We start from the raw sequence: 8,139 nt of genomic DNA, 5'->3' as shown, positions 1-8,139 counted from the left end.
AGACCATATGCTGGGTCACAAAGCAAGTCTTAACAAATTTAAAAAGATTGAAATCTTACACAACACTTTCTCGGACCATAAAGGAATGATGTTGGAAATCAATAATAGGCAGAGTGCCAGAAAATTCACAAATACGTGGAGGCTCAACAACACACTCCTAAACAACGACTGGGTCAAAGAAGAAATTGCTAGAGAAATTAGCAAATACCTCGAGGTGAATGAAAATGAAAACACAACATATCAAAACTTATGGGACGCAGCAAAGGCAGTGCTAAGAGGGAAATTTATTGCTCTAAATGCCTATATCAGAAAAGAAGAAAAGGCAAAAATTCAGGAATTAACTATCCATTTGGAAGAACTGGAGAAAGAACAGCAAGCTAACCCCAAAGCAAGCAAAAGGAAAGAAATAACAAAGATTAGAGCACAAATAAATGAAATTGAAAACATGAAAACAATAGAGAAAATCAATAAGGCCAGAAGTTGGTTCTATGAGAAAATCAATAAGATTGATGGGCCCTTAGCAAGACTGACAAAAAGAAGAAGAGAGAGGATGCAAATAAATAAGATCAGAAATGGAAGAGGAGACATAACTACTGACCTCACAGAAATAAAGGAGGTAATAACAGGATACTATGAACAACTTTACACTAATAAATACAACAATTTAGATGAAATGGACGGGTTCCTGGAAAGACATGAACAACCAACTTTGACTCAAGAAGAGATAGATGACCTCAACAAACCAATCACAAGTAAAGAACTTGAAGCAGTCATTCAAAAGCTTCCTAAAAAGAAAAGTCCAGGACCAGACGGCTTCACATGTGAATTCTATCAAACATTCCAGAAAGAATTAGTACCAATTCTCCTCAAACTCTTCAAAAAAATCGAAGTGAAGGGAAAACTACCTAATTCATTCTATGACGCCAACATTACCCTCATACCAAAACCAGGCAAAGATATTACAAGAAAAGAAAACTACAGGCCGATCTCTCTAATGAATATAGATGCAAAAATCCTCAATAAAATTCTAACAAATCGTATCCAACAACACATTAAAAGAATTATTCATCATGACCAAGTAGGATTCATCCCAGGTATGCAAGGATGGTTCAACATAAGAAAATCAATTAATGTAATACACCATATCAACAAATCAAAGCAGAAAAATCACATGATCATCTCAATTGATGCAGAGAAGGCATTTGACAAGATTCAACATCCTTTCCTGTTGAAAACACTTCAAAGGATAGGAATACAAGGGAACTTCCTTAAAATGATAGAGGGAATATATGAAAAACCCACAGCTAATATCATCCTTAATGGGGAAAAATTGAAAACGTTCCCCCTAAGATCAGGAACAAGACAAGGATGTCCACTATCACCACTATTATTCAACATTGTGTTGGAGGTTCTAGCCAGAGCAATTAGACAAGAAAAAGAAATACAAGGCATCAAAATTGGAAAGGAAGAAGTAAAACTATCACTGTTTGCAGACGATATGATAATATACATCGAAAACCCGGAAAAATCCACAACAAAACTACTAGAGCTAATAAATGAGTACAGCAAAGTAGCAGGTTACAAGATCAACATTCAAAAATCTGTAGCATTTCTATACACTAGCAATGAACAAGTGGAGGGGGAAATCAAAAAACGAATCCCATTTACAATTGCAACTAAAAGAATAAAATACCTAGGAATAAATTTAACTAAAAAGACAAAAAACCTATATAAAGAAAACTACAAAAAACTGCTAAAAGAAATCACAGAAGACCTAAACAGATGGAAGGGCATACCGTGTTCATGGATTGGAAGACTAAATATAGTTAAGATGTCAATCCTACCTAAATTGATTTACAGATTCAATGCAATACCAATCAAAATCCCAACAACGTATTTTTCAGAAATAAAAAAACCAATAAGCAAATTTATCTGGAAGGGCAGGGTGCCCCGAATTGCTAAAAACATCTTGAGGAAAAAAAACGAAGCTGGAGGTTTCGCGCTGCCTGACTTTAAGGCATATTATGAAGCCACAGTGTTCAAAACAGCATGGTATTGGCATAAAGATAGATATATCGACCAATGGAATCGAATAGAGTGCTCAGATATAGACCCTCTCATCTATGGACATTTGATCTTTGATAAGGCAGTCAAGCCAACTCACCTGGGACAGAAGAGTCTCTTCAATAAATGGTGCCTAGAGAACTGGATATCCATTTGCAAAAGAATGAAAGAAGACCCATATCTCACACCCTACACAAAAGTTAACTCAAAATGGATCAAAGATCTAAACATTAGGTCTAAGACCATAGAACAGTTAGAGGAAAATGTAGGGAGATATCTTATGAATCTTACAATTGGAGGCAGTTTTATGGACCTTAAACCTAAAGCAAGAGCACTGAAGAAGGAAATAAATAAATGGGAACTCCTCAAAATTAAACACTTTTGTGCATCAAAGAACTTCATCAAGAAAGTAGAAAGACAGCCTACACAATGGGAATCAATATTTGGAAACGACATATCAGATAAAGGTCTAGTATCCAGAATTTATAATGAGATTGTTCAACTCAACAACAAAAAGATAGCCAACCCAATTACAAAATGGGAAAAAGACTTGAATAGACACCTCTCAGAGGAGGAAATACAAATGGCCAAAAGACACATGAAGAGATGCTCAATGTCCCTGGCCATTAGAGAAATGCAAATCAAAACCACAATGAGATATCATCTCACACCCACCAGAATGGCCATTATCAAGAAAACAGAAAATGACAAGTGCTGGAGAGGATGCGGTGAAAGAGGCACACTTATCCACTGTTGGTGGGAATGTCAAATGGTGCAACCACTGTGGAAAGCAGTTTGGCGGTTCCTCAAAAAGCTGAATATAGAATTGCCATACGACCGAGCAATACTATTGCTGGGAATCTACTCAAAGGAATTAAAGGCAAAAACTCAAACAGACATTTGCACACCAATGTTTATAGCAGCGTTATTTACAATTGCAAAGAGATGGAAACAGCCAAAATGTCCATCAACAGACGAGTGGCTAAACAAACTGTGGTATATACATACGATGGAATATTATGCAGCTTTAAGGCAGGATAAACTTATGAAGCATGTAATAACATGGATGGACCTAGAGAACATTATGCTGAGTGAGTCTAGCCAAAAACTAAAAGACAAATATGTATGGTCCCAATGATGTGAATCGACACTCGAGAATAAACTTGGAATATGTCATTGGTAACAGAGTTCAGCAGGAGTTAGAAACAGGGTAAGATAATGGGTAATTGGAGATGATGGAATACAGACTGTGCAATAGGACTAGATACAAAAACTCAAAAATGGACAGCACAATAATACCTAATTGTAAAGTAATCATGTTAAAATACTGAATGAAACTGCATCCGAGCTATAGGTTCTTGTTTTGTTTTGTTTTGTTTGTTTTGTTCTTAATATTATTACTTTTATTTTTTTCTCTATATTAACATTCTATATTTTTTTCTGTTATACTGCTAGTTCTTCTAAACCGATGCAAATGTACTAAGAAACGATGATCATGCATCTATGTGATGATGTTAAGAATTACTGATTGCATATGTAGAATGGTATGATGTCTAAAAAAAAATGGTCAGCACAATACTGCCTAATTGTAATGTAATTATGTTGGAACGCTGAATGAAGCTGCATCTGATCTATAGTTTTTTTTTGTTTTTTTTTCTTTCTCTTATATATTTTTGTACTTTTTATTTTTATTTGTGTTTTCTCTGTGTTATCACTTTATTTCTTTTTCTGTTGTCGTGCTATTTCTTTCTCTAAATCGATGCATATGTACTGAGAAATGATGACCATACACCTATGTGATGATATTAAGAATTACTGATTGCATATGTAGAATGGATTGATTTCTAATGTTGTGCTGGTTAATTTTTTTTAATTAATAAAAAATAAAAAATAAAAAGAAATAAAAAATAAAATAAAATAAGCCTTCTCACTCAAAAAAAAAAAAAAATCCTACCAATCAAAACTTAGGGCATATATAAGATTCTACAAAGGTTCCATGCACTAGAGTAACTTTCCAGAAACCTACAACGTCTAGATGGGTCCCTGGACCAGATAAGTCCTGAAACCTAGAGGGCCCAGCCTCTCCAGACATCAACTAGTTCCACCCCCCCATCCCATATTATTGACAGCCCCTTCCAACATGAAAAACCTAGAATGGGCATAATCCAAATAACCCTAAAGAGTGGGAGAAAGATTAGAGGCGATGGTGGAGTTATACAGAGAAGGTAGGGTCTAACAAATGAGTATGACTGCTGAATCATGATATTGATATTTCTTTTAGTCTCCAGTATCTTAGAGCAGCTAGAAGTAAAAACCTGAAATTGGGGAACTGTAACTCATATCAAGCTCTGAAATAGTTCTGCAACTAATTGTTGTGATGTGTTTGAAATTTACTGCTTTTTTACATAGATCATTTTTCACAAAAAAGAAAAAAAGTCAATTGTGATGATAAATGCACACCTATATGATGAAAAAATTAATGTATCATGCACTGCATGAAAGAATAAAGAATTTAAAATCTTAAAAAAATGATACCAAAAGCACAGGAAACAAAAGAAAAATAGAAAAAAAAACTATATATTGATGTTTCAAATATGCATTAACTAAAGTATTTTAAGTATTTAACTTTATTCTAACAAATTTAATTTTGATGGTAATTATGTGTGGTAAAATATTTGTTTAAAATAATGACTTATGTATGAAAAATATAAAAGATATATTTTTATTAATAGGAAAAAGAGAATAGTTTATCCTAAGATGAAATGAATAACTGTTACAAAATGAGAAAAATATAGGACAAAGCCTAAACTAATATAATAATTATTAAGAGTTTGTAAAAAATGGAAATTATGGTCAAAATTTAAAAAGATTTAATGAGTCTGAAATGACAACATTTTCTTAGACTCTTAGCCTGTTCTAATGAAAAGATTAAAAAAAATTTTTTTTCTAGATAATCAGTGTAAAAGGCAAAAAGTCTGTGTTTTATCAAAATAGTTTACGTTAACTTTTATCATGTTGTCATCTGTATAAAAAATACTGATTTTCTCCTGGATATCATTACACTGGCAAAAAACTGTTTCTTTTCTTGCCCCAAACAAGGTGGCTTAATCTATTAATCTAAGTAATATTGCTGTAAATGAACCTATTACTCGCTAAATAATATTCAAATCATATAAATACCTAAATTCTGTTAAGCCAAAATATTTTAATGCTTTATCCAGTGTTTATATAAACTACATATGTATAAACTAAATTTATCCCAACATAACATTGGCTTATGTTTGTAGCAAATCAAATTCAAAGGCTGAATGCAAGGAAAAATATACTTGTGAAGTCTGTTCTATTCACCTGATGTTGTCATTACATGCAACTAATGTTGCTATCACGTGACCTTGGTAAGAAACAATTAAAATGTGCACTCTAGCTGGGAGGACTGGCTATCCTTTCGGAAGGAGGTGTACTTTAATAAAGATATTTAGGTCCCAGGAAGCTCCTTTTGGTCCCTAGCCAGTTCCCAGAGGACCTAACTGGGCCTGGTCATGTAAGCAAATTGGAATTTGGCCACTATTGTGGGAAAATATCATAAAAACTGCATGCAGCAAATTTAAAATTAGCAAAAATACACAACCAATTATAAAAAAATCCTCATTTCTGCATTCATTTTCAATCAATCTAATGAATTCATTTTATAAAATCTGATCATTTACTATAGATACATGTCACTATTGTGACATCTGCTCTCATTTTTGCTACCTGCCACTTTAAGGATTCCTAATTATATGTTACAGAACTTGTTTGATATTTTACAAGGAAAGATTCTGATTTATTAAGCAAAAGGCAGTTAACAACTGTGACTGGACAAGAATTACAATTAATTGAACAACACATTCAAAAAAGGACAGCTTGTTCAAATAGATTTTTAAAAACCTGTTGATTTTATTATTTTCTTTACCTTGCAATCTCCCACAGGCCTATTTTGGCAAAATAGTATTTTAAAATAGATTTTTTACCAAACAATCAACAAAAACATTTAAATACATATTTGCAAAAAATCATTTATTTAATAGCCAAAGGTCGCCAAAGATATTATCAATTAAGAGGAAATGATCCTAATCATATAGTGTGTGATCTCACAAAGAAAGAGGTTCAAAGTGTATTTATCTTCAATACCTCTTGGCAAATAGCATTAAGTAATTTTAAAGGACAAATTAATAATCATTTGCCTATGTCAAAACTTTCACAATTTCTCAATGATGATGAATATGCAACTATATGATGATATTGTGAATTACTGATTATATATGTAGAATGGAATAATAATATGTTAGGAATGTTTTTATTCATTTGTTATTAAATTTAAAAAAATATTTCCATCTTTAAACAGCAAGCTCAGAACATTGTTTGGACTTGTCCAACATGTGGACGTTTAAATGCACTCCCATTTGCATCAGGGGTTAATCTTCAAGGTCAAAAAGCAAATGAATTATGACAAATGGATTTTACTCATTTCACATTTTGGTAAAATGCAATATATACATGTTATCATAGACACCTGTTCTCATTTCATCTGGGCTACCGCACAATCTGGAGAACATTTCTGTCATGTTCGATCACATTTATTTAATGCTTTTGTTGTTAAAGGATGCCCTCAATCTAATAAAATGGACAATGGTCCTGTTTATAGAGGGAAGCATTTGCATACTCATATCACAGGAATTCCACATAATCCTTCTGGGCAATGAATTATTGAATAAACAAACCGAACGCTAAAGTTTATGCTTATAAAACAAAAAGAGGGAGATCAGGAGGATGCTGATGTGAAAATACACCTAAAGCTCAATTAGCAAGAGCATTGTTTACTTTAAATTTTTTAAACATTTATGATAATTCATCACAGACTCCTGCAGAACAACATTTTAATAATTTGGAAAAGAAAAGTGATATGACTCAAACAGAACTGCAGCTGTAGCCGATCTATTGCAAAGATGTTAAAGATGAGTTATGGAAACCAGGCATGATAAAGGTGTGGGGTAGGGGATTTGCTCTTGTCATTGCAGATGATGGAACCTCGGTTTGGATTCCCTCGAAAAGAATAAAACCCAGGCATGTCGACTCTGATGAAAATAACTAAATGGGTAATGTACATTATAGGACATATAATTTTAATTGCTGAAGGACAGGGACATAATTATACTTATTGGGTTTATATTCCTAAGCCACCTCTGCTGAGGGCCCTAACATGGGCAGAACCAACTTTAACAAAATATCTGAATACTAGTTTAGGATTCCCAGGTCCAATAGATTCAAGACTTCTAAAACTACTTAAGGAAAAAGAAAAATGATATCAAATTTAACCTTCCATTTTTAGAAAGACCCATATGCATAAGTAATGAATTACCATGTATGACAACAAATAATCAAACTACATGGTTTAAAATCAAGAATGATTCTCATAGTTACTTACATGTATATCTCTCTTTTAACTCTATGGAATCAAATGATACTTGCCTGTTAGATGGGAAAGAAAGTTGAAATGGATGGCAGTTATGTCATATGAATTGAGCAGTTATAATTAATGATTCCTATGGAATTGTAAGAGATGCAGCCCCTGTGGGGCCTCCCATCTCTAACTCAAAGATAACTGAGACTATATGGACAGGAAAGCTAAATCAGAGTTTAGTACATAGAGGACAACTTGTGCCAAATCCATAGGATGATAAATGTAACATTAATCAGAGAAATTTATGGAAAATTTTCCTAGGACTGGCATCAATCTTTATAGCAAATTCTAGTAACTATAACTTTCTTTTAAATAGCAGCCGTAAAAATTATATGCAAATATGTACTAGAGATCCATATGTATTTGTTAAAAGTCATATGCATATTAGAAATCAAACTTTTAATTGTGAGAATTGTTTTCTATTCACTTGTCTCCAAGCATTGATGTTGCAGGAAAATAAAACGATTGTAGCAGCAAGGAGAAAAAGAGGTATGCTGCTGGTGCAGATGTCAAGATCCTGGCAATCCTCTCCAGAAACACAAGTTCTGATCCATTTGGCAACAGAATATCTGAAA

The sequence above is a fragment of the Tamandua tetradactyla genome, chromosome 10 (genome assembly GCF_023851605.1).
Source record: "Tamandua tetradactyla isolate mTamTet1 chromosome 10, mTamTet1.pri, whole genome shotgun sequence".
In the NCBI taxonomy this organism is placed as follows: Eukaryota; Metazoa; Chordata; class Mammalia; order Pilosa; family Myrmecophagidae; genus Tamandua; species Tamandua tetradactyla.
This window is presented reverse-complemented; position numbering follows the sequence as displayed.